General features: G+C 43.2%; 1 protein-coding gene and 1 long non-coding RNA gene across 2 annotated transcripts in view; one reads left to right on the forward strand and one right to left on the reverse strand.

Moving 5' to 3' along the window:
• LOC141572436 (uncharacterized) overlaps positions 1 to 23,654 on the reverse strand; it is a 72,252-nt gene extending 48,598 nt beyond the window's left edge. Inside the window, exon 1 of the long non-coding RNA XR_012497797.1 lies at positions 23,492 to 23,654. This is a non-coding gene — a long non-coding RNA (uncharacterized LOC141572436). The remainder of the gene's footprint in view (positions 1 to 23,491) is intronic.
• TENM4 (teneurin transmembrane protein 4) overlaps positions 1 to 27,049 on the forward strand; it is a 972,743-nt gene that overhangs the window by 198,111 nt on the left and 747,583 nt on the right. The window lies entirely within an intron of this gene.

Genomic DNA, 27,049 nt, shown 5'->3' on the forward strand with positions numbered 1-27,049 from the left:
ATGAGCCGACTCCAGCCTAACTCTCCAACCTTATTTCCCTAAAACCTCGCCACACTGGCTCTGGCTCTGTTCCTCATTGCATTGCCTCCTCTGGGTCTTTGCACCTGCTCATCCCTCTGCCAGGAATACTCTTCCTTAGGCTGCTTCACTGTCATCCTCTCCTCAGAGAGTCCTTCCCCAGTTGTGATCTCATCAAAATGTTTATTTTATTCATAGCTTTGATTGTAATCTGTAATTACTGTACATATGTATTCATTTCCTATTGCCGCTATAACATATTACCACAGTTTTCATGGCTTCGAGCAATATAGAATTATCCCCTTACAGTTCTGGGAATGAGAAATCTAAAATGGGTTAGCGGGACTGCACTCCTTCGGGAGGTTCTGAGGGAGAATCCTTTTCCTTGTCTTCTCCAGCGTCTAGTGGCTTCCTTCTTTCCTTGGCTCCTGGCCTCCTTCCATCTTCAGTTACATCAGTCCAGCCTCAGGTTCCATCATCACATCTTCTTCTCTGACTGTAAATCCTGTAGCCTCCCTTTCCTAATTGCTTTTATATTATTACATTGGGCCCACCCTGATGATCCAGGTTAATACCCCATCTCAAAATCCATAAGTTTATCACATCTGCAAAATCTCTTTTGTCACATAAATTAACCTTCACAGGTTTGGGGGGTTAGGGTATGGACATGTTACATGTGGGTGGACATTAGTCAGTCTACTATATTTTATTTATTGGATTACTTGTTTACCGTCTCCCTACTTCACTCTAAGTTCCATGAGGAAAGGACCTTCTTTGTCTTCGTCACTACCATTTCTCCAGAACCCAGCATAATGCCTGGCACATAATAAGTGCTCAATAAATATTTATAGAGTAAAGGAATTGATGGGTGGCAATTTGAATAAAACTATAACCAATCTTTTCTTAAAGTTACATATACAATATATTCTAGTTATAAGACAGGAATATTAAGTTTGCTCTTAACAAAATTGCAACTAGCTAGCTGTGTGACTTTGAGAAAGTTGCATCACCTCTCTGAGGCTCTATGGCTGTACCTGTAAAATGGAATATAATTTTCTAAAAAAAACCTCAAAGATATTGTAGGTATTAAATAATATTGTGACTAGTACTTGCAAACTTCAAAGCATTAGCAGTTATGATAATTACTGTTACATAGATTATAGATGAGCAAAGCTAGGTCTAATGGGGGAAGTTACATACATAAATAACTAATGCAAGACAGATGTATGCTTTATTAGGGGTACCCATGTGCTGAGGGAGACTGTAGAGTCTAGCATGAAAGGTTAATTCCAATTGGGAGGCTAGAGAAGATGTAGTTATGAATACTGCAAAGGGACCCAAATGGTGGCAGGGAATGGCAGAGAATAGAAAGGCATTAGATTGTTGCCAGGAACCAAATTTAAATAAATCCCGGAGAGCAGTAGAGGCAGAAAAGGGAGAGGCTAGAGGACCCATTTGCAATGACCATCTGGCTTGTTAAAATTGATTAAAGGTAAAAAGAGAAACAGAGATTTATGTTTGTGGCATTAAATTACTCCTTAGACGAGCAGGTCTGTGAATTGCAGACTTTCCTTACTGTAATCTCTGAACTATCCAAAGCTATGATTTCAATTTGTAAAGAAAATTCATTTAAAGCTCCAGTAAGAGCAGGCTTCATTGAGAAATGTTCAACATTGCTCAATTACTTTATTAAATCCTTTTTTTAATATTACGAAGGACAGTGTGATGTTCTACCAAAATAAACAGGCTTTGTTTCATGGCCTAACTAGAGAATAGGGGCCAGGGTGTGCATTGTAGTCATCATAAACCTTTTTAAAATGTTAAACATTTTGTAATAAATTTTGAAGGAGAAAAAAAATAATTAGGCTTTGGAGTGAGAGGGACCTGAACACAAGTTTCAGTTCCACTGCCTTCTGGCTGTGTGATCTTGACCAAGTTATTTGCATCTCTGAGCCTCAGTTTGCCTTCTGCAAAATGGCAATAATCGTGACTATCGCAAAGGTGGTTGTGATAATGAAAGGTAGTTATCAGCAATATTCCCTCTTCTTATTACAGAACCTGCTGCAGAGCAAGAAGTGAATAAATGTTGGTTCCTTAATGTACAAGAAAGAAAATCACTCAGAGAAGTAAATCCTGGTAGAATTTCAGGTGCCCTTGCATCATAATGGTGTAAAGAAATCACTCCCTTCTCTGAGCCTATGTCCTCTTCTAGAAAACACAAGTTTTTGTCTAAGACCCAGGAATAGACCAAAATGCCCTCTTACCTACCAGTCTCATTCAACAGGCATAGCCACCAGGGTACTTTGTTGCAAAGGATTCTGAAGCCATTTCCAGGTTCCCTGGGGAAGATTGATTAGCAATGCCTGCCATGGACAGGGTTGTAGGTGCAGTGGCACACACATTTTGTATTTGCTCTCTGAGGTTTCTGAACTCTGAGAAACACTGGCACATTTGCTTCATGACAGCCTCCTCTTCTAACAGTTATAACACACACATGCACGGATACACACACACACACACACACACACACACACACACACATACACACCTCATCATTATCACCACCACCATTGCCACCACCAATTCTTCAGGTAAAACTAATACCAAGCTCTTCTGTATTTTCAGAGCTACGAGTAAGTATCCCCACTGTTTCACTATTGCTTTGGTTTGAGGTAGGTATTTGTTTATGTGCCTGTCCATCCCATCAGGCCCTAATTCCTTGAGGGCAGAGGCCGAGTCTTACTTATTTTTATAAAACCAAAGAGGAAGCAGGGTATTGTAATAGAATAGGCATCTGCTTTGTTTCACCTTCTGGCTCCACCACTCCAAGAGCCCTCAGACCTCAGACACGTCATTTTACTTCCTGGACCTCGGTTTCCTCATCTGTAAAGTCCAATGAGAGCTCCTCGTATAGCAGGTATAGGAGCCAAAGTGGGGATGGGATTGAGAAACTAAGTGGAAGACTACCCCAGAATTCAGAGAGGGGAGAAAAAGACCTACAGACAGCAAGAAAGGACAATGTACCTGGTCAGGAACACAACATCAGGTCAAATCAGGACAAGCTGGCACCACCCAGTGCTGAGAGGCAAGAAGTAAATGGAGTCAAACTCTTGGCTGAATGCACCTCCCACCTTTATCCCGTGCCTCCTTGTAAGCCCCTCTTCAATATTCAAGAGTTATGGGTCTCATCCAGGTTTGAGGATTGATAAGAATGCTGATTCAGGTTGGAACAACGTAATGTCAACTTGTTTTAATAACAGAGCAGCTGCCATGCCATGCACAGGTGTTGAGATGATGGCTGCTCCCAGCAGCCACCCTTGCTCTTCCCAGAAATACGTGGGGTCAGTGGTCTCAGCAGACTGCAAGGATGGAGAAATCTTCAGGTTAGAGGAGCCACAGTTTCCTAAATGGGAGATTTTTTGCTTCCTGAGTTATAGGACTTCCTGGAGGGTCGGTGAGGCGGACGAGGCCAGGGCATGCCACAAGGGGGAGCCCTAGAGACTGAGGCTGAGGGTGGAGGAAGAAGCCAGGTTAGGAATCAGCAGGGGCAAGGAATACTTGAGAAGGAGGCATGCTGTGCCCTGAGGCACACTCGGTTACCCTCAGAGGAGCTGCTCTGTCTCAAGTGAGCAAATGCAGGAATGGGGCAGGATGAGGGCAGCAAGGATAGGACAAAGAGGGCAGGTCCCCTGGAGGGCCAACTCTGACTTTTCCAGCCTCATTTGTAGGGGAGGACCAGGCAGGCTTTAAGCAGCAGTGTGGGGCAGAAGCTGGGGGCTTGATAAAGGCTTCTTGAAACAGTAATATTTATTTCCCACGAGTACACCTTAAATTCAGTCACGCGGGAGAAGCAAGATTCCATTCCACTTACAGCTTATTCTTCTTAATGCTGACGAGTTGTAAGATGAGCATTAGTGGGACATAAAAATTATGATCATGATAACAACAATAATAAAAAAGCATTTAAAATTGTACAGCACTTTATACTTTACAAAATGCTTTCTCGTTCATTAGCTCATGTGAGCCTCGTAATGGCTCCCTGAGGAAGGCAAGATGATTGTCATTATTCCATTTCATGGGTGAGGAGCTGTCTCAGATAGGTAAAGTGACTGGCCCAAGATCACATACCTAGTCAGGGGGGGCCAGAGATCTTTTGCCCAAGTCGAGAGCTCTTTCTGCAGTTTTCAGAGAGGTCAGATCATCCAGGGATCTCTTCCTTGTTCACTGCCCTGCAATTGTTCCACAAAGGACAGCCTGGGAGATATCAGATATCCCGTGAGCCCTAGTGGATGGGCTAGCAATCCACAGTGTAGCTTCCACTGGCCCTCTGCTGGCAAGGGAAGATTTGGCCCATTAGATATGAAACACATTGCCGAGCACATTCTCCACCAAGTTGCTCAGAATATAAACAAAGCTAAGTGCAGAAGTTCCAGAATTCCAGCCTCCTTCGGTAACCACTAGGGACCACACTGATGTCAGCTTCAAAGACAGCTGCATGCTTTGCCATTCAGGAACAAAGGTGCTGAAAAGTGACAAATATCAAAGCTGGGAGGAGCCATGCAGAGAGGGAAAAAAACGGGGAGACACAAATGGAGAGACAGAAGGGATGGGTGAGAACAGAGAAGGTGGGATTTGGAGGAGATGGGAAAGAAAGAGAACAAACAACTGAGAGAGGACATGAGAAGAGGAAAGGAGAAAAAAGTGCCATTTCAAGAGCAAAAGGAGTGGGAGAGAGAGAAACTGATTTTGAAAGTAGCAAGATGGAAAGTGTTTATTTTTAAGAAGGTGGATTAAATATCTTATTCTCCAGTCCCCAGAATGAAAATTTTCCTTTTCCTCAGGAGTTAATCAAGCTTCAACCAATTCTAAGAGCTGAGGGGCTTGGCTTAACTGCAACAAAGAATGTGTCCAGTAGAGCTGACCTCTGTCCAGCAGCTATGTAACAGCAGCAGAGGACAGGAGATTAACGAGGCTGCCCTCACTCAGGCAAGCCGGCCAGTCCCACACAAAAACAGCTTAAGCACTTGCTCCCCCAGCAGGGCAGACAGCTGTGCCCAAACAAGGAAGAAGGGCCAGCAACAGTCCTGCAGTTTGTGTCTCAGGAGGCCAGCAAAACCATATCCGGCACCAGCTCCATCTCTCCTGCCCCAACCATGGGGAGGGTGTGGCAGGGCTTACAGGCTGGATTCTCATTGGCTGAGAGGTAGAAGCCCAAGGGGCGGAGTCCCTCCTGGCAGCTGGTGGACATCATAGCTGGGTGGACATACCCACAGAGATGGTCATAATCATAATAATTATTCCAATGACAAATACTGTTACTTTCTCGTATCCAGTCTTTACTATGTACTAGCACTTTTATTGGAATCCTGTTCCCACAGCTATTGCCAATGTAACAAATTACTCCAAAATTCACAGCTTAAAACCACTCAGTTTCTGTAAGTCAAGCTGGAACAGCTTGTCTCTCCTCCACCATCACGATGTCTGGGGCCTCAGCTGGTAAGGCTGAAAGGCTGGAAGCATCTGGAAGCATCTTCATTCCACATCTATGCAGCGGGTGCTGGCTGTCGGCTGGGGCCTCAGCTGGGACCATTGGCAGAACAGTTCCATGTAGTCCATTCACGTGGCCATTCCTCAACCCACAGTGGACTTCTCATGTGACAACCTAGATTCAAGGAGAGGGAAGCTAGACTCTGGCTCTTGAAGGGGTGGGGGTGGGAAAGCGTGGCGGTTCCACTACCCTTGTGTGGTAAGATTCTACAAGATCATGTTGAATGAGAGATTATTGTAGCCATCTTTGGTAACTATAATCTGCCACAGCTTTTGAAAGACATTTTTTTTTTCTTAAATCACTGCAGTAATGCTATAAGGCAGCATTTTCCCCCATTTTAGGATAAGAAATCTGATCTTAGACATATTAAGTAATTTTTCCCAAGATGCGTTAGCTAGCAATTAGCAGAGCAGGGATTTGACCCAAAGCAGATTCCAAAGCTCTTGCTCTTTATCACTATATTTACTGCTTTCCTAAAACAAGAATAAAAATGACAACTGACACACAGCCCCTGCAGCCCTTCCGACATGCTGGATACTGTCTTCAGCCTTAAGCTTTTTTTGCTCTTTACCTCATTGAAAAAAAGAATTGCTACTATTTATTGAAATTACTATGGGTAAAGCATTGTGTTAAGTACTGCAGATGTGCTATCTCCCATCCTCAGAACAACAGCCATAAGAGGCAAGTATTATGCCTATTTAATAAAAGAGGAAACTGAAGAGAGAAGTGATATAACATGCTCAAGGTCACAAAGCTAGGAAGTGCCATAGCTGGGCATCTACCCTACATTATCTGAAATCAGAGCAGGTTGGCAGGCAGTGCACAGTGGGTGGGCACCACTGGTTCTCCACCAGGCTGTGAGAGTAGAGAGATAGAGGGCTCCGTTCCAAGTGGTGCAAACTTCACTATAGGAAGATGGCTAAGAAGCTAGGGAAGTCTGTGCAAATTGGACATAGTCACCTTGCTCCTGACTTCTAAGTAATTTCAGGGCATTAGGAAACCAGAAGATAACCTTACCTTCTCCGAGCTATCCAATCCATAGGGATAAGGAAATAAAAGTATCCCCTGCCCTTGAGAGACTCCCAGGTAAGAGAGGAATACAAGGAATATAAAATGAACACAAAATAACTAAATGTATGGAAGAGATTATTGGAAGTATTGGGCTAAAACATGAGAAAAGATATTATTTATTGAAGCAATGAGAAGGGAGCAATCTCTCTACCAAGAGAAATCAAGGAAAGCTTTCTGGAAGAAGTGACATTTGAGTGGGCTCTTGAAAGATAAATAGGATTTCATAGCAAAGAAATGAGAGAACAGAACATTATCTCCCCCCTACCTCTCACCTCTATCATTTTGCAGAGTCTTAGCATCAAAGATCTATCTCTTTAGAGAGGAATTAAACTTACTAGTATGTGAATGACTATTTGCCTCATGAGGTATTTTTACCAGGGAACTCAGAGGAGACTCAGAGGAGTCTTCTTGGCATAGAAACATATACCCTTTTGAGGAAAATGTTGACAGAGACTTTGTAACCTCTAATCAAGTTCCCAAAATGCTGAAATTTAGACCCCATCTTATTCTTATGCAACAAAGTAAGATTATATACAGTAAGCCCCTAACTCATCAAGGATGGACATTTCAGGAGACACATAAGCCACGCTGGTAGAGCAATCAGTGGTCTAAAAGGGAAGCTATTCATCTCCATCCTGGGCAGTGACTCTCAAATATCACCCAGTCCAATCTGGCAGTTCCAGCCAGCTTTTGTCAAGACAGCTTGCTATATAACCTGAAACAAGTCATTTTATTTTGATAGACCTCAGTTTGCGCAGCTGTAAAATAGGAACATTTTGAATTAAATAGTAAGGATACCTCTAGGATTGCAACGTTTTACCAGCCAGGCATTACCTGAGAGCTCTATCAAAGACATCATATATGATTTATGGATACTTTTGAAAACCTCATTAAAGACCAATATGTAAGTAACCACGTGCCAACATCTGGCTTTATCCACCTTTTAAAAGACAGTTCTACTGTAAATGAGTTTATAAGGGATTTTGAAAGTATCATGAAAATGTAAATACTAGAAATTTATATACATTTTTAAAAATCTGAGCAGATAAAAAGGAATTTTCTCTGTAAATACCCAAGAAAGTGGAGACAAAATAAAACATAAGTAGCAAAAAAGATCTTTGCATTGATATCTTAAAAGCATCTCAAAAATCCATCTTACCTTTGAATCATTATGGGGGAAAATGACATAAAAGATAAATGAAGAAACGACACAATCAGCAGATGCGACAATCACCACTGGTAACGCAGCAGTGATGTTTGTGAGACATGAGGCAGAGGATGGAAAGTCTGTGTGGGATACAACTGTATCGTCAGGGACATTCTGTAGCTAGTCTTCAGAGAGCTGTGTAAGAAGTTCTTGAAACTGGGGGATGTGAGAGTCAGGCCGCTGGGGTTGCTGTTGTTCTGTTCCTGGTACGGGTATGCTCCTGATGAGGTTGATTGTCCTGAGGGTGGGACAGGAGGGGAGGTAGAGGGATGGCCATTGTATTACCCTCCTCATTTTCTCCAAATGATGATTTCTTGCTCCCTAAGAATGGCGTACCATAAGAAACAGCGCACTGGGATCAAAGTCAGGAGGCCAGTTTAGAATTTCCACCTCTGGCATTTCCTCACCACGTGACCTGGGCAAGTCACAAAACCTATCTGGCCTCCAGCCTAGGATGATATGTAAAATGAGGATGTTGTGAGGGTTAAATGATGACGTGATGTGAACGCTCTTCAGTATATGGTCCTCGCTTTGCAAATTCAGACCCCTCAGATTCTTTCTGTGGAGTAAGGAATGGTTTCAGTCAATCCGTAAATAAAACATTTACAATTAATTGAATTAATCCAGAGGTGAGCAGGAGGTTAAACTGCTCAGCAAGCAGGATTAGGGAAAGTGCCTGGAAGCTGGGCATGGGCCAAGACATGGTCCTTCTCTGGGAGGTTGTGAAATCTATTTGGCCTAGAGATTTTGGAGAAAGGGTTATTGCTCTCCCAGCTTGGCAGGCTACAGCAGGGAGGGGGCAGGTCCCTGGTGGCTGCTGGGATCATGCAAACCACTAGGCTTCCCTTCCTCCCTTCCTCATTCCCTTGTGTGCAACTGAGGAGCTGCTTCCGTTCACTGGCCACCCCCACCAGATCTCCAATCCCCCCATGTCCCCCACACATCACATCCCAGCACTAGGGCTCTCAACCAATCACAAGTAACGGTTAAAATTCCACCTTCAGGCCCAATGTCCGCTAACCGACAATTAGAATGGATGCATGGCTTTCTGGGCAATCAGCCCCTCCCTCTCGCTTCCATTGCAATTTGAGAACTTGAGTGGGAGAGAAAGGGACAGAATAAGAGCCCTCAGGAAATGGTGTCATTGTGCACATAGAAATTAGGTAGGTCACAAACAATTTCATAAAATTTGTGGTAACATCATAAAATAAAAGTGATATTACATTAAAATAGCCAAATTCTTGGGTTTTGTTGGAAAAATGAGAAGATTTAACAACTCTGCGTTCCGCCCACCTCCCCTCCCCAACTGGGTAAGCTGAAACTGACAAGCAGCCACCCCGTTTAAATGGCGTAAGAGATCTACAATTTACCACAGTCCTACGTGCCTGCCTGGGCATCATCTACATGACCTGCCCCTCTGTGTGCAGGGAGTTGGAGACTGAGATTATAAGCTCTAAAATCAGTAGATCTGGGTTTTAATCTTCTCTACCATGTATTGACCTGGAGGCTTTCAGCAAATTTATTTTGTTTATCTTTCCCCTGAAAGAGGCCTGTTGAGCAAATGTCTTAACCTCTCTTAGCTAAAGTTTCCTTATCTTAAAAGTAGATATAAATTCGTTCCTACCCTTTGGGTTATCGTGAGAATTAAAGGAAACAGTGCATGTAGTGTGTGCATGGCACAAAGCAGTCACTCGATCAACGTTAACTATCACTGTTATTATTGCCACCGTCCTACTGTTATTACTCCTACCCTCACTAGGGATTTTCCATGCATGTCATCGAAAGGATCGAGCACATTTGAACTCGTGGTTGCCCACAGTTAACCTGTGCACGAGGCATGGTGCCCCCATCCCTCCAAGTAAAAAGGCACAGACCCAAACCATACTTGGCAGGAAGATTAGAGAGACGGCATCTGCACTGGATAGAAAGACAAGTGACCCACAGTTCCCTTCACCATAAAGATCAGGGTATTCAGTGGCATAGCTGGCATTTTTTATATCTCACTTCATTAAATCCTCACATCAGCCTTATGAAATAGATACTATTATTATTATCCCCATTGCACAAATGAGAAAACTGAGACTCAGAGAGGTCAAGTAACTTGCCAAAGATCCCAGAGGAGTGGAATCAGAACTGGAAGCCAGGACTTCTTTCTGTCATTTCTCAGGAGAGATGTTTCCTGATGATTGAGGAAACTTCTAAAGTAGAGTTTCTCAAAGTGGCATTAAAGCACGGCTATTTAATGCAACAGTTAACGTCGATTGTTAAACAAGCAAAATGTATGCTTCCCTAATGGACATAGTCCTGTCCTTGAGCCCCAGGGCCCGGATGTAAGGGCCGGGCTGAACTGAATTGGGCTGGATTAGTTCCTGGAGCCCACAGGGTTAGTCTGCATTTCCCCTGTGCCTGTCTCAGTACCTGACACAGCACTTCTCTGAGCCCTCATTCCCGGGAGATGATAATTGAGCCCACCTCTGGGATTAAATGAGTTTCTCCATGCAAAGCACTTAGAACAGTGTCTGGCACGTGGTAAGTTCTATATATATATATTGGCTGTTACTATTATTATGTGAGTATTATCTCTGATGTGAAGTTCACACTCTTCTCACTGTCCTATCCTGCCCCCTATATTGGAGTGTTGACTGTTTAATATAAAACCTACTGCAAACGTAGAAGAAGGATGGGGAAGAAGGGGGTGGGAAGCACGAAATCTGACTGCAAAGTGGAGGATGGAATCTAGTTCAAGTGCCCATGTAGACAGCTATTGCTATAGGACAATCGAAGCAGGCAGGCTGAGATGGAGTGAGGTAGGGAAGCTCATGGTATTAAAATCCACACACTCCACGGAGCCAGAGCTCATCAACCAGCTCTGAGGAAGGGTGTGGCTTCATGCTGGCACATGGGAGTGGAAACAGCCTGTCCTGAGAATCAGTAGGCCTGGTTTCTAAACCCTGCCAATCACTCCCTGTGTAAAAGCATTTGTCTCTCTGCACCTCTCTTTCCTCACTCACCTGAAAGAAAGGATTAGTTTTGCTATCCAGGGAGTTCCCTTCCAATCCTGTGACGGGAGGAACAGGGCTTAAGGGAAAGGCGACAAGCTCTGCTGCCAGACAGACCTGGATTCAAACACTAGTTCTGCCTCTCACTAGCCATGTGGCCTTCACGTGGTCGTAACATCCTGGGCCCTGCTTATTTCAATGACTGGGCTCAACACTCTCAGAACGTCCTCTGGTCTCTTGCTCATTGTGATTCCCTAACTTCTCCCACCAAAGGCATGTCCACCTGCCTCACAGAGAGCCCTTGTCCCTGGGGAAGGCAGTGAGCCTACTTTTCTTTTCCTTCAAGTATTTAGGCCCTTTCATCTTCAGCTTATTTGAAACGGCAATCAGGACAGCTCTCAGACGGCTTCCAGACACCGCCGTGTTGAAAACTCATGAATGATGAGTGCTTTCAAGGCCTTCCCAGACTCACCAGTATCCAGCCAGGAAAACTTCCTTTCCCGACACGCCTAAGCCTCCTCACCCCTCCAGTTCCCTCTGATGCTTGCATTTTTGCTACTCCTTCAGATGAAGTGAAAGCAAAGGAGGTTGAGACCAAAAACCAAACACAAAGAGTGGAGGGGTTCTTAAGCTACAGACGCAGCAAGGAAGAAAACCCCAAAGACCCAAACTACTTCTGGGGATCCTGAGGGCATACCTGGAGGGGGCAGAGTGGAACCCCTCCTACCCCCCAGCCCACCAAGAACTTGAAGATGAAGGAAGGCTCCTTTCTGAGACTCAGAATGAGGTCCTAACATTGTGTTGTCTGAGCAGGATGCCTGTGGGTATTCCAAAGACAACTTTTTGCAACCTGCTGTGTGAGCTTAGAGCTACCCTCACACAAAATCTAAGGTCACTGGGGTACAAAATGGCCTCCAGTCACTTCTGTGACACACAGAAAAATGCTCAGTTCAGTCATTATTATAAGGAGCCTATGTAACAGTCATAACTCCAAGTTCATTTAAAGTGATGCTTCTCCCATCCCCTGGCTCGGGCCAGCTTCAGGGTGACCCCTGGAGAAAGATGGTGCAGTTGGGGTTGGAGCAGAGAAGGAAGGAGAGTGAATGGGCCCGCATTCCTTGCTGGACTGGTTCCCTTGCAGGCTCTGAAGGTGTGGCCACACTTCTCTCACAGGGAGAAGTGCTTCTTGACTGCTTCTGAGACCTCAGTGCTGGAGAGGGTTGTCTGCAATGATCTTAAGACAGGCAAAGCCTTCTCTGTCTGATCATTTATGACCCCTGTCTCAGTCCCTAAGTGTCACTTCTAGCTTCCTTCTCTCTGCCCTTGGCCCCTCATGGTAACCCACGTTGTCAGCGTGTGGACCCAACTTGGGCCTGTTCTGTCTCAGGTAGCCCACACATAGTGCTAAGAAATTCTGGGAATCCAGCCATCCTTGGTGCAGCACCTCTCTTTGCTCACCTATCTGTGCAGTAGTCAGCCATGATCTCTTGCCCTTTCGACTTATGGGGTGTGAGTTGGACATCAGGGCAAAGTGTCCCCCAAGCTCCACAGAGACATATGAAGTTCTCTGAGTGGTCCCGTGGATGCCCTCCCCCTAGGCACATGGAGAGAAGGACAAGGCTGGAGCTCAGAGCTCACTGAAGGCTCCCTCCAGAAATTCTCTCTATATTGCCCTAGGCCACTATGATTCCTTAAAGGTGGGGGTCTGTGAACACACATCTGACCAATCTCACCTTTGTGGCTCTCGCTTTGGAACTGGCAGTATTGGTCACCCTTTCTCACAGAGCTTTAGCAGTAACAAAGAAAGGAAGAGAACCTTTTTAACCTCTGACACAACAACCCCAAACTGTGCAGGGTCAAGTCAAAATGGCTCTCGGGTCAGCAAGATTTGCACACAGTCACACAAGAAGTATATCGTTTTCTGAAGAAGAGTGTGTCTATAAAACATAATGTTAACATTAGCAACGTTGGGGGGTATGTTAGTGGGCACTTGTTATGTTATTCTCTGTAGTTTTCAATTTTCTTGAAAGCATGAAAAGAAAGGTCATATCAAACAAAAGAAAAAACATATAGAAAAAGGGGCATCGGAGAGACTATTACTGGATGTATCTATTCTGTTCATTCATTCATGTATTTATGCAACAAACATTTATTGAGCACTTTCTGTAAACACTGTGTTGGGTGCTGGGACCCCACCCTCAAGGAGCACGTGGGTTCTTAGGAGCCTTTACATGTCACATACCTTTAATGCGATGGCATTTCAGGGTATGTGCATTTAAGCAGAGTGGTAGGCAAAAACATGTCCCCAAAGATGTCCACGTCTTAGTACCCAGACCTGTGAATGTTTTACGTTACATAGTAAAAGAGAGACTGTAACTGTGATTAAGTTAAAGACCTTGAGGTGGGAACTTTATCCTGGATGGTCCAGGTGGGCCTGATAAAAGCCCACCTGGACCAGAGATGAAAGAAGGAGGCAGGAGAGTCAGGGAAGGAGCTGGGAGGTGGGAGCCCAGGTCTGAGTGATGTGATTCACTGGCCTCGAAGATGGTAGGAGCCACGAGCCAAGGAATGCAGGCAGCCTCTGGAAGCTGAGAAATACAAGGGAGTGGATTCTCCCCTGGAGCTTTCAGATGTAACACAGCCCTGTCAGCCTCTTGTTTTTAGACAAATGAGACCCATTCTGGATTTCTGATCTCCAAAACTGTAAGATGAATTTTTACTTTATGCCATTAAGTTCGTGGTAATTTGTTACAGCAACAATAGGAAACTAATATGAGGAATTTCAACAAAATCAATAAGAAAAGGAGGAAAAAAGAGATTAAAAATAATATAAAGATTTTTAAATGGGGTAGCAATTCTTTCCACTTTTCTGCCAACAAAGCGTGTCCGGAGCAGACCTGAGTGGGTACATGACACTTCTTCTATATTTGGTCTCAGTTGTAGTGTGAGCGTCTTGCCACACCTATGACTTTAGGGGACTTTCAGCAACAAAGAAAACTATGTAGCTTCCCACATGTTTCTTGATTATAGAATGTAAGCCCTACACAAGCAACATTATTTAATTGGAACTGAGAGGCAGTGGAGTCTAGTGGCTAAGGGCTTGGACCGTGGAGTTAGAGAGACCTGAGTTGAGCCCCTCCTCTAACCTCGACTAACTGTGTAACCTCAGACAAGCTACTGAACCTCTCCAAGCCTCAGTTTCCTCACCTGTAAAATGGAGACATGATGGTACCTCCCCCCTCCTTTGTGGTAAGGGTTAAAACAAATCATCGGTATAGAGTGTCTGGCATATAGTAAGCTCCTAATAAATGATTGCAGTTAATACAATTGGAATTATTGTTGGGATTATCTCTGTTATTGGGACAGAATTGCCCTCCAAAGGCTAATTTGCCTCCCAGTTAATTTGCCTGCCTCCAGTACCCCTTGTGCAAGCTCATTATTAACAAACTTCCCAATCTTGTTTGTTTAGTAGGCAAATTCTCGTAAAAAACAGGGTCCTATGGGGAAAATAATGAAAAGAGGGTCCTTGGTAGCAAAAAGAATGGGTCTGAAGGACCTCGTTATTTTACATGTATAACTCATCTGACATACAAAAAGGGAAACTCATGCTCAAAGACAACACCACAGGAGGGCAGACACCGGCTGGGACATTCTGGCTTCCCAGCCCCCTTCCAGCTTTCTTTCCAGTGCGACACATACATACAGACCATGTCTAATTAAAAGGCTGCTTCAAAACTACAAAATCAGACTATTAAGATCGCTGGTGACCCTGTCTCAGACTAGGGTAAACAGGACTATTTCTTGCTCTGTGCCCTAGTTATTGGTGTATCCCCACTCTCCCAAATCTGATTTCTAAATTCAAATATAAAATGTCAAATATCAGAAAGAGTGTCTTTTCTGTTTCTAATCTTCCAACATCCTTCACTACCATCACTTTTTTCCCCTGCAGAAATTATAAGATCAAACAAATAGAATAAAATACACATACATACACACACACACTAACTTGTCTACAGTAGGCAAAGGATTAAATTAAAGGGCATTCCCTTTTAGCCAGTGATGAGGAGAACTCCCTTCTAGAAAATTCTCCCTTCTCTTTTCCCTCCCCAAGTTGTCAATGAAACAATGTTGGTTCTAGGCTTCTCTATGAGGGCAAACAAATCTTTGGCCTTTTCTATTGAAATTTGGAAATAATTCTGAATCATTTTGAGCCAAATCTGGTGAACGTGCTGAGTGGCCAAGTTAGAGACAGTGAATTCTTCCTGAGATTGTGATGGAAGAAGAGGAGCAGATCCAAAGGTTCCTGTGAGAGGCTTACAAATGGGCCCCCTGAATGCTGTTTCCTAAGAAGAAACCCCTGCGTGAGAGGAACAAACTTTCCTCTACCCTCAAGCTTCTTCTGGATGGTCTAATAATCAGACAGATGCGAGGCAAATTAGCAAGAGAAAACAACCAAATTTAATACATACACATGAATGGAAATCCCGCATACATGAGACAGAGACCCCACATGCATGCGAGGTTCAGAGGTAGAAAAGGAATATGGGTATATAAGACATTCTGAGATAGGGGTGAGTAATGCACCTTAGGGGCTTCAAAGGGTCATTGCAGGAGCATAGGAAGAGCAGATATTCAGTAAATAAAAGTTTGCTCTGCCATATTGGTGGGTCAAAAAGTTTATGGTTGATAATCTCTTATTATGGACCAGGCACCTAATTCAGGTTCTGCTGGGTAGTTAAAGGGAAGGGCAGAAATTTCTCTTGAGGCTAAAATTGCCTTTAGCTCAAAACAATCTGCATACTACAGAAGCACATATTGTTCTGAACCCCTACACCCCCCAAAGATTTGAGCAATGGTAAAAACTTTGGAATTTGTCTTTAACTTGGAGGAGAATTACAAGAATAATGTCCACATATGCTGAACAATTAATACACGATAGGGGTCTGTTGATCATTTTTTATAAATGTATAATCCTGAATAGCTACCCTTCTAAATAGACACTATTACTGTTTTATAGATGAGGAAACTGAAATTGAGAGAGGCTAAATTATGTGGTCAAGGTCATACAACTAGGAAAAAGGGAAGTAAGGACTTTAAACTGGATTTCCCGGGGTCCAAAGTTCATGCTCTTAACTCCATGCTGTTCGGTTTGTGAAACTTTTACAAACCATAACCAGCAGAACACAATGATTTAAAAAGAAAAGCAAGAGAACATCTTTGAAATTTGACAGACATCAACTGGTGTCTCCAGTTGTCTGCTGCATTCATTTTTTTCAACAAATAAATGTGAGTTCTTACTTTGCTCAGAACAGAGTATGAGGTGAGCAAAACAAATCCAGTCTCTGCCCTGTTGGACTGGGAGTCTAATCAGGAACATGGACGTTAAACATTGTAGCATTTTAAGAGGAAGAGGGGGGCGGCCAGATGACTCTGTTGGTTAGAGCGCTTAGAGCGCGAGCTCTGAACAACAGGGTTGCTGGTTCCATTTCTACATGGGCTGGTGAGCTGCGCCCTCCACAGATAGATTGAAGACAACAAGCTGCTGCTGAGCTTCTGGAGGGGCAGCCGAATGGCTCAGTTGGTTAGAGCATGAGCTCTCAACAACAAGGTTGCAGGTTCAATTCCTGCATGGGATGGTGGGCTGTGCCCCCGGCAACTAAGATTGAAAACGGCAACTGGACTTGGAGCTGAGCTGCACCTTCCACAACTAGATTTAGGGACAATGACTTGGAGCTGATGGGCCCTGGAGAAACACACTGTTTCCCAATATTCCCCAATAAAAATTAAAAAAAAAAAAAAAGGAAGAGCAACATGACTCCGTTTTCATTTAGGAACGACCTCTTTAGCAACAATGAGAATTAGATATGACTTCTATCAAACACCAGGTTCAAATGAGTTACAACAACTTTTATCTAAGAAACTCAACTGCTCTCTTCTTCCTCTAAGCTTTTCAGCATTTTATTCTCCCCCCACCCCCTATTTTAATAGAAGTAATCCTTTATTTTCGTGTTTCAGAAATAAAGCTGGCTGTGCTGGTTGCTTTTTGGTGATTAGTCAAAGAGACTTTGTTGTACTTTGATTTCCAGATCTGTTCTTACTATTTGGCTGTGAGCACCTTGAGGTCAGAGTTTGTCCAATTTTGTTTCATCAACATCAAGCAGATTCTACAATAACTGTGGTTAAATGAGTGATTCCTCATCGCCCATAATGTTGAATTATGTCCATTATAGTCTTTGCTGTTTAATATGAAAAATATCTAGTCCAGAGAAGGCTTTACATGGTGGAAAAATAAATGATTCTTGATTTGCATTTCTAACCAACAGGCACAATTACTTTTAGCCTCTAGGCCTTAGTGAAATGTTTCTCTTGCTTGCTATATACCAGGTCTGACAATTGCATTCATGAACTCAACCTATAAAAAGTCCTACATAACCGCATTGCTGAATATAACTATGGTCACCTTCAAAGTACTCCCCTTGGGAAGCTATGCACCAATGCTAGTGCCTAGTCCACACTTCAAAGCAATATTGGAACTCTTTTTCTGGAATGGCCATCAGAGCTGTTGTTGTATTACCCTTGATGTCCTGAATGTCATCAAAATGTCTTCCTTTCAATATTTCCTGCATCTTCAGGTAAAGAAAGATGTCATTGGGGGGTCAGATCAGGTGAGTAGGGAGGGTGTTCCAATATAGTTATTTGTTTACTGGCTAAAAACTCCCTCACAGACAGTGCTGTGTGAGCAGGTGCTTTGTCGTGATGTAAGAGCCAGGAATTGTTGGCGAAAAGTTCAGGTCATCTAACTTTTTCACACAGCCTTTTCAGCACTTCTAGATAATAAACTCGATTAACTGTTTGTCCAGTTGATACAAATTCATAATAAATAATCCCTCTGATATTAATAAAAAAAAAAGTTTGCAACATCCTTGCAATAAGTTTGGGAACTTAATTGTCAGACCTCATATAGTCACTAATGTCAGTCAGATGAAAAGGCCCACTAGTGGCCAGCTGTGTAGGGGACGGGTCTGTATTGATTCTACTCTTAGTCATTCCAAGTTGGAACACTTAATTAGTGACAGCTGATTTTTTTTTTTTAAGTTGAGTAAAAATTATGTAAATTTAGAGTAGAAAATGGTGTTTCTGTTTATTGCCTGGTTGCAAGGCTAATTCTCAGGATTTCTTTCATTTTAAAAGGCCCCTTTAATATATTAAGAGTCATATTGAAAAAATATCAGTTAGTTAAAAATTACAGTAAGAACTGAAATGTCAACGTAGACATGGCTTCTCATTTGTTTATTGCTGATCTTAATTAAATGCAACATGTTTTCATATTTTAAAATTACATATGTATTTTAATCTATTCCCTTCCCAGATTATAATTCCAGTTTTTATTCTGGGAACTTCTTATCTTGTCTTCATGACTTTGGGAGGCAGCCCAGTCCCATATCTTTGTGATTAGTAATTTCCTGACCAGGAGGGCAATCCCCTGTGTGGGAATGAATGGTAACCCATTCACTCATTTGGGAACATATCTGAACCCTTCCTCTTTCCATGTGGTAGATTCGTCTATGGGACACTAAGCTGAGTAAAGTACAATACTTGGTAGGGAACCCATGTCTGCCAAAGACAACAGACCAACCCAACTCATGTTTTAGTATCAATGCTTAGAATATTTTTTAAATGAGAAAATGTACATTGGAAAACCTCGAGTTATGCCTGGTAGATTCAAAATGCCAGTGACATTCAGTCGACATCACACTTGCCCCTTTCTAATGGCATTGCTAGAAAATGCCAGAGATGTTTTCATCCCAGGCTGGAATGCTGGGAGGATAGAACACATAACGGATATGAAATGCTTTAAAACCTGCCCAGCACTGAGGAAGAAGGATTTCAGCAGCAATACTTGTGAGGTATTTTAGAGTTCACTCAGGGTTATAAGCTCCTTTACCTCGTAGAATAGGCTGTGCTGGAAAATATCATCCCATTGTACAGGTACAGAAAAGAGGAGTGAGCAAGGGACTTGCCCATGATGCATGGGTTACGGGTGACTATAATCCATAATAATAATTCTGGTTGTTACCATCGCCCAGGTTTAATCAGATGGAATATTTTAAATCTTGCAGCTCAACTTCAGGTGTGCTATGAATGTTCCCTGAAACTGATTTCCATTGGTAGTTCTGAAAACCACTGTGCAACACCCACTCTCTCTCCAAATGATAGGTGTCTTCCTGGGTACACCATGGAATATAGGAGAATAGAAGAGCAAAGGTGTGTGACCTCCTTCCAATAAACCCGTGATTGCCCACTGTTTACACTGTGGTTTACACTGTTTACACTGTTTATCTGTAGTGAAGGGTGCATGTTGTTTACTAATGATGGTTCATGATACCATCTTAATGATTTTCTCTTTAAAGTTAGAGTAGATTCAAGTTTACTCCTATAACAATTGCCACTCACTCTCTAGTGTTCAAATATGCTTTTTTTGGAGGCGTGCAAAAGGGAAAGGTATAGACAGGTTGAATCTTTGTTTGCCCACTTAGCCTCAGGTCCTGGTTTTGGAGCTACCGATACTGAAAGGCAGTGGTGTTCTATGTAAAGAAAGGCATGAAACATCCTGGGCTAGGCTATTAACTACTCACCCACCTGCCGGCACCTTGGGTCATGGGGTAAAGGAAGAGACTTGGACGATGCAGAATAAAGGCTGGTGAGACCTACGTGTAGAGAATAATCCTGAAGAGCGGCAAGAGCCCAGTCCAGCAAGCATTGGCCAAAGTGTATCCGATAGATGGTTGTTCCCTGGCAAGTAGGTGAATGAACCTGTGGAAACTCCAGCCCCCAAGCAGCAGCATCACAGTCCCCAGTGAGGCTCTCAGGCATGGCTGGGAGCCCAGAAAGCATCCTCCAGCCGTTCCCCATCACTGACTCAGAGTCTGGCTTTCTCCAGTTCATTGTCGCCTGCTTTCCAGCTGCTTAAATGCTATTATCTTTCCCATTCTCCCTGTTTTCATCAGAGTATGCCTTTCTAAAAACTCCTCCTGTAGCTTTAGTGTACTGTCCAAGGGAATAAAACCAGACACATGTGCTTTGCCAGGAACTCCCCTTCACACATGAAATCAGAGCCCTCGGGAAGCCTCTGGGGAAGCCAGTACGCACAGTTCACAGTGCAACACTGGGTCTCCAGACACCTCAGAATGTGTCTTCTGACTGACAATCTGGGTCTCCCCATCTAAGCCTCTCCTGATTTATGTCACACTGTCCCAGATGGATTCAGGGGGTGTGCCTCAGGATGGTTGCAGTGGTTGTGGAAATACTGAAGTGCTTTCCTATTTGTTGAGAACAGCCAAGGTCCCTAATCCCCACGAGTCCCTTCCCCCAACTACCCCAGGCCCCTAAGATGCTCCCTGGCTGTCCTGGTTTGCTAGGTCTGCCATAATAAATACCACAGCCTGAGTGGCTTAAACAACAGGAGATTGTTTTCTCATAGTTCTGCAGGTTAAAAGTGTAAGACCAAAGCCTCCAAAGGGCTGGATACGTCCTTGGCTTGCAGCTGGCCACCCTCTTGCTGTCCCTTCACAAGGTCTTCTCTCCGGGTGCGTCCCTGGTGTCTCCTTGTATATTCTAATATCATATCTTTATAAAGACACCAGGTAGACCGGATCAGGATGCATTTTAGATAAATGACCTTTTAATGGCCCTATCTCCAAATACAGTCACATTCTGAAGTACTGGGGCTTAGGACTCCAACATATGAATTGTGGGGAGGGGAACGACGCAGTCAGAGCCCTACTGGCCCTCCCCTGATTCTGGGCCAGGGTTCTGATGGCTCTGTTCCCCTGCCACACCTGTGGTCACATATCTGGAATAGCATCCCTGAACCTGCCACATTCTTCATGTCTCCCTGCAAGCCCGGGCTATGAAATCAGAGCTGCCAACACAGCCACAGACTGGGGTCCCGCATCTTGGAACATAATGGGATACCATGAAGCCCTTTGTGTTTAGTGTTATAGTTTTATGCCCTCCCACTAAAAAATATTTTAACACAAAAATGAAAATAATGTGTACTGTATACATGCATTGTCTATGATTCTAAAATAAAAATGGTCATTTATTCCCTTGAAGATTTGGCTTACCTCTGTTCACGTTTCAAGGTTCAGTGAGAAAAGATAGTAAGAAATCTTCAGACAGTGGCCATTTAAACCCCAATTAGATGAGCCTTAAAAAATGGCCACAGAGGGTGGAAACCATCATGGGACAGCACAGTAGATAAAAGCAGAGATTTGGGATTAGATGGACCTACCTTTAGGTTCTGCTTCTATCACTTATTAATTGTGTAACCTTGAGTGAACTGCTGACCCTCTTAGTTTCCTCATTTATAATAATACGTGGCTCATGAGGCCCCTCTGATAAACAAGGGAGATAAGTTACATGCAGCGTCTACATTAGGTCTGGACAGGAGAGTGGCTTGCCCTCCCCCCACCTCCACCCCGGGCCACAGACCAGCAGAGACTGTATGGCCAGCACCCCAGGAATCACACTCCCCCCAGCTCTGTTATTAATACAGTCCTCCAGCCCCTTTCACCCACTGAAGAGGATTTGTGCAAATCCTATGTTAATAGATTCCTTTGGCCAATTCACTGGGCAGGTTTTACATATGAAAGAATATTTGACAGTTTTACTCAGCCTTTCTCAGGGGCCCTAGGCTAGGTCTAGAAAACCTCTCAGGATTAACTTCTGGCTCTCGCAAGCTCCTCAGACCAGCTCTTCAGCTTCTCCCACTCTCCCCTCTCCTCTTCCCCCAGAGAAGGTCAAAATAAACTTGGCTGACACACGTTTGGAAAAGAAATATACAGGAGAAAGTGAAAGAAAATGAATATTTACTGAACACTTTTTTAAAAAATCTGTGAGGCACTTGACATCAATAACCTACCTCATTTAGTATTTTATAGGTAAGAAACTGAGATTCAGAGAAGTGAATTAACTAGGGCAAAGCTACACTAAGTGGCAGAGGACGAATCAAGGCCAAGTCCATGAGACTGAATCTAAGTCCAGCACTCTTCCCAGTGTCCCCAGCGGCCCCTACCCGCAGGGCCCCTCTGGTCTCCCTACCGTTTCTCTTCTTGACCTTCCTCAGTCCCTCTCTTTTAGCACCCATCACTTTCTCCTTTGTGTTATGGTTCCTTGTAGCCATGTCTCCTCTTCCTAATTCTCTGAAGCCAAGAGGCGTGCCTGAATCTTTCTTCTTTTTCTCTCATGAGCCCCACAATGCCAAGCATGTAGTAGGCACCTGGGGTGTATGCTCAGTGGATGAAGTTGAATAAATGAGTGCATAAATAAATGAACATATAAATTAATGGACAACATATCTATGAATAAATGCATTTGGAAAAGATGGAATGAATGGATGGGTAGGTGTAGGAACAAATACATGTAAGAAAAAGTGAATGCTGCACATACGTAAAAATGAATGTATGTGCATTTATGAAGTGCGTGGATTGCATGAATGGATTAACAGGTGAATGAATGAACATGTCAGTGAATGTGCGATTTGAGTCAATGAACTCATACATGAATGAAGGACTATTAAATACACAAATGAACATATGAGATTGAATAAATTAATACATAAATGAATTAATGCAAGGATTAATGAATGAATGAATGAATATATGAATGAACTCATGAATGCATGCATGCAGGAATGAATGAATGAATGAATGAATGAGCCAACACATGGGTAAATGAATGCCTTCCCTATTTCCTCCCAGAACTACCGCACCCCTTTGAATGTGCCCCTGATCAGAAAACGTAAGGTTCAGGGGGCCAGTTGAGATTCCAGGAGGCAGCATTTAAATTGCGGCTAATGGTCTAAGGGTGGAATTAAGGGTTACAGCCCAACGGTGCATCGAGAATACCTTTGCTGGGAGGCCCTGTAGCACCTGCCAAACCCCCTAAGAACTGGACACCAAGGTGGTCATCAGAAGCCCACTGGCTCCAGCAAGTGGGAACCCTTCTTTCCTGCTGCAGGGAGTGTCGTCATGGCCCGTCCCCTTCAGCCCCCTGTTCCCTTTGCCCTGCTCCCCATACTCCAATCTAGCACCCGTTCTATGCCTAGCCCTGCACAAGCAGGCAACCAAAGACAAGGAAATGAATTCTTAGCATCCAAGAAGAGGCTCCTTTAATGAACAGGTTGCTGCAATATCTTTGCAACAAGCAGCAACTCACATGTTTGATTACAACAGGTTGAGCCATTCCACACTCCCCAGTGCCAGGGCTCAGGGAAAGAGGGAGGGAAAAAATTTTTTTTAAACACCTGAACACTGAGCAAGAATACACACTTCCTGACACAAGCAGCCCAGAGGTCCTGGCTCCATCCAGGCTGAAAGAGCCTTAGTTTAGTATGTTTTGCCTGTACATCTCTGAGAGATGCTTTTCTTTGCTTTTTTTTCTTCCCCCACTTCAGAATCTGAGCCACGGAAGGTTTTGAGTGATTGACACCTTCTCCCCTCTCTGCCCTGGGAGCTGATTTGTTCAGGATTGTGGCAAACCGGTATTTCAGGTCCCCTTGGCAACCCCCAGTGCCCTATCTCCAGAGAATTGCGCTTGAAAAGGATTCTGAGGAGACAGGACTTCTGGGTGAGAATCAACACCTACCTTCCTCTTTGTTTCTTTGCTGCTACATTCAGGCTGGGTCGCTGGTTCAAAGAGAGGAGAGGCTGGTTGTGAGGAAAGGCTGTCCTGGAAATTAGGAATGGCATGTAAAGTGGATCCCCCGGTGTTCCAAAGCCAGAAGGAGGGGACGCAACATTAAAGATTCCTTCCCACTTTCAATTTTCACTCTTGTCAGGGCTTGTCTTATGATGCAACCTTGGAGTAATACCTGGCACTGAGGTCAGGGTGCCCGTTTGGCCCCAGATATTTGCCAGTCACTGAATTACTCATCCCAACACCGGTATAGGCAGGGGAGGAGATGTCCTAGCTCACTGTCAGCTGAGAGGCTGTGGAGGGGACCTGTGCAGGGTACAGTCTCAAGGTCTCAAGACGGGAGGAGGCAGCATTTCAGTGTTTAGTGTGACACCTTTCATCTCTACGTCTGGTTTCTTTTGTCCACAAGAGATGGTTTGAAAAGTAGGTGTTTTTCCATAAAGGTCTTTGAACAGAGTCAGGGAGGTCTACATAACTATTTCCTACTCCCACTCCTGACTCACCTTTGTGGCTTGTTTGGGGAGCGGGGGTGGAAGATGGTGGACACAGCAGGAGAAAGACCTTGGCCGTGGTGATTACCTTCAGACAACAGGCACTGACAAAGACAGTGATGTGCAAATTACTGATTTTTATTGGACACTTTGGGGAATATAGTTGTTTGTCAGGAAATGAAAGAGAATGTTTGTGCTTATAAAATTATATGGAAAATCAATGCAGTGTTAAGTATATTTTTCAGTTATTTGAGTCAAGGACTGTTCTCCAGCCAATTCTAGCAACCTCTAAGGGAGACAGAGATGTCCCTAAGTACAGCCAAGGGGACTGAGCAGAAAGGTCAAACTGCATTTATTGCTGTACTTTTTCACTTGGAGAAATGCCCGAGTGGGCACCAAGTGACGCAGGCAATGCAAAATTCCAAATGTGGTTGTGAGGCTTCAATTATTAACAACTCAGGGCTGCTCTAGGCAGAGTGCTCTGAAGTCTAGACCTATTTCTAGTTTTCCTTTTAGTGTGCTCCCACCTAGGGATTTTGAGCACGGAGTCCAGGTCACAGATGGGGTGACCCCTTGGGGAATGAGGTCATAAAAGCATGCTGCAGAGAGGAGCTAAGAGCTGTCCGAAAGGTGAGAGAGAATGGGGGCTTCACCTTGTCGCCTTGACTCTCTGACTCCTTTGCTGTGTGACTCAGGGCCAGTCATGGACCTCTCTGGGCTTCCTGTTCCTTTGTCTATAGAATCTCCTTAAGATGTCTTCCTGCTCTAAAGTCTGTGATTCTATGACAAGAAGGTCTTATTGATTCATAGATATGATAATTCAGTGAATGAAGTTGGGGCCTGTACTAATGGGAATGCAAATTTCGGTTATGTCCCTTATTAGCCGTGTGTGTTTCTTAGACAGGTCACTTCACCTTCCCGTGCTTCAGGTCCCTCGTTGGAAAAAATGGCTTTGTGAGTTTGGTTGCGTTTTGGTGTTGTTTTTCTTCTTTTTGTTTTTTTTCCTCCCCTCAATAGACTTACGGTGAGGATTAAATGCAGTAATTAGTGCCAACCATTGAACACACTGCCTGTCACAGTGCACACATGTTAGCTATTGACATTACAAAAGTGGATAAAGAAAACAACACCTTTTAACAAAGTGCCCTACTGCTCAAAACACTGATGGGAATAGTTGTAAAAAATAATAAATCTCAACTAATTATTATCAAAGACTAAAATGATCGTTTTTGATCATTTTAACCTCATGTAACTGTAACTGAAGGACTGCATTAAGATATCCACTGCCCAAAACAAAACAAAACAAAACAAAACAAAACAAAACAAAACGAAAAACAAAAAGCATCACATTCAAATCCCATCTTTTTCGCTATGCATCCGTTTCACTGTCTGTGACACGGGGATGCTGACCAAGGGCTGTTAGAGAATTAACTGTAATATCTTTCACACACTGCTTGAGGCCCTTAATAAATGGCACTGGTTATTATGTCAGCACTGATTATTTGAAATCCATAATTTCATAAAAGGATCAAAGAGCAAAGGTCAGAACCTAATTCTGTTTTTAACGTAACTTCTCTGATACTCGGGCCCTGTTTTCTCCACGAGAAAGCTTCTCAAGGCTTGTCTCCTATCACTTACTCATTTACTCACTGTTTTCTGACATGATAGGTGGAGAGAACCGAATATATTATCTGGATTGTACTCAAGTAGTAGAAATTTCTCAAGGCTTTAACTGTGTTGCAAACACCATCCTCAACTGCTTATTTCAGTAACAGAATCTCCTTGCCAGACAGCAGTGAAATTTGGGGGTGAAACTGGGCTAGCTGTGATTATGACATATGACAAGTATAGACCCAAGGAAGTCTTACAAAGTATTTGGTGGTCTGCACAAGAACCATAAATCCCTTAAAAAGAAAGACTGTGATTGGCCTCATTCTTATTTTTATTGACATAGAAATGGATATAATAAAAGGCCTTCAGAACCTCAAACTACTAGTTAGATTCCTTCCCTCATTTCAGGCCTGAGGATATGAGTTCATGAACATACTGAAACTGAAGTCTCAGTTTCCAAAAGGGGAATAAAAAAAGTTCCAAAGTCTTTTAAAATATACTCATTAATAACTAGGAGTCTGTTTTGTTTTGTTCTGTTTGTTTTATTTTTTAGATTCCATGTATAAGTGAAATCATACAGTATTTGTCCTCACTCTGACTTATTTCTCACTTAGCATAATACCCTCTAGGTCTATCCATGTTGTCGCAAATGGCAAGGTTTTATTCTTTTATTTTTTTCAAGATTTTTATTAAAATATCGTTAGCATATAATGTTATACTAGTTTCTGACATACACCATAGTTATTCAACATTTATGTACCTAAAGAAGTGATCACCATGATAAGCCCACCAACCATCTGACACTGTACCACACTATCACAATATTATTGACCATATTCCCTATGCTGTACATCACATCCCCATGACTTATTTGTTTTATTCCTGGAAATTTGGACCTCTTATTCCCCTTCACCTTTTTCCCCTTTTTAAAATTTTCAATTACAGTTGGAATTCAATATTATTTTATCTTAATTTCAGGTATACAGCATAGTAGTTAGACATTTATATTACTTAAGAAATGATCCTCATGACAAGTCTAGTACTCACCTAGCGCTATACACAGCTATTACTGTATTATTGACTATATTCCCTGTGCTTTGCTATACATCCCCATGAGGATTTTGTAGCTACCAGTTTGTACTTCTTAATCCCTTCACCTTTTCCACGCTTTCCCCAACCCCCTCCCATCTATCACCCCAACAAATCTAGTACCCATCTGACACCATACATAGTTATTACAATATTATTGACTGTATTCCTTACGCTGTACCCTACATCCGCATGACTACTGTGTAACCATTTGTACCACTTAATTTCTTTTCAACCCCCCTTTTTCACCCCCTCCCACCCCCCTCTCATTTGTCAATCATCGAAATGTTCTCTGTGTCTGTGAATTCATTTCCGC

This window comes from Rhinolophus sinicus, linkage group LG06, assembly GCF_036562045.2.
Source record: "Rhinolophus sinicus isolate RSC01 linkage group LG06, ASM3656204v1, whole genome shotgun sequence".
In the NCBI taxonomy this organism is placed as follows: Eukaryota; Metazoa; Chordata; class Mammalia; order Chiroptera; family Rhinolophidae; genus Rhinolophus; species Rhinolophus sinicus.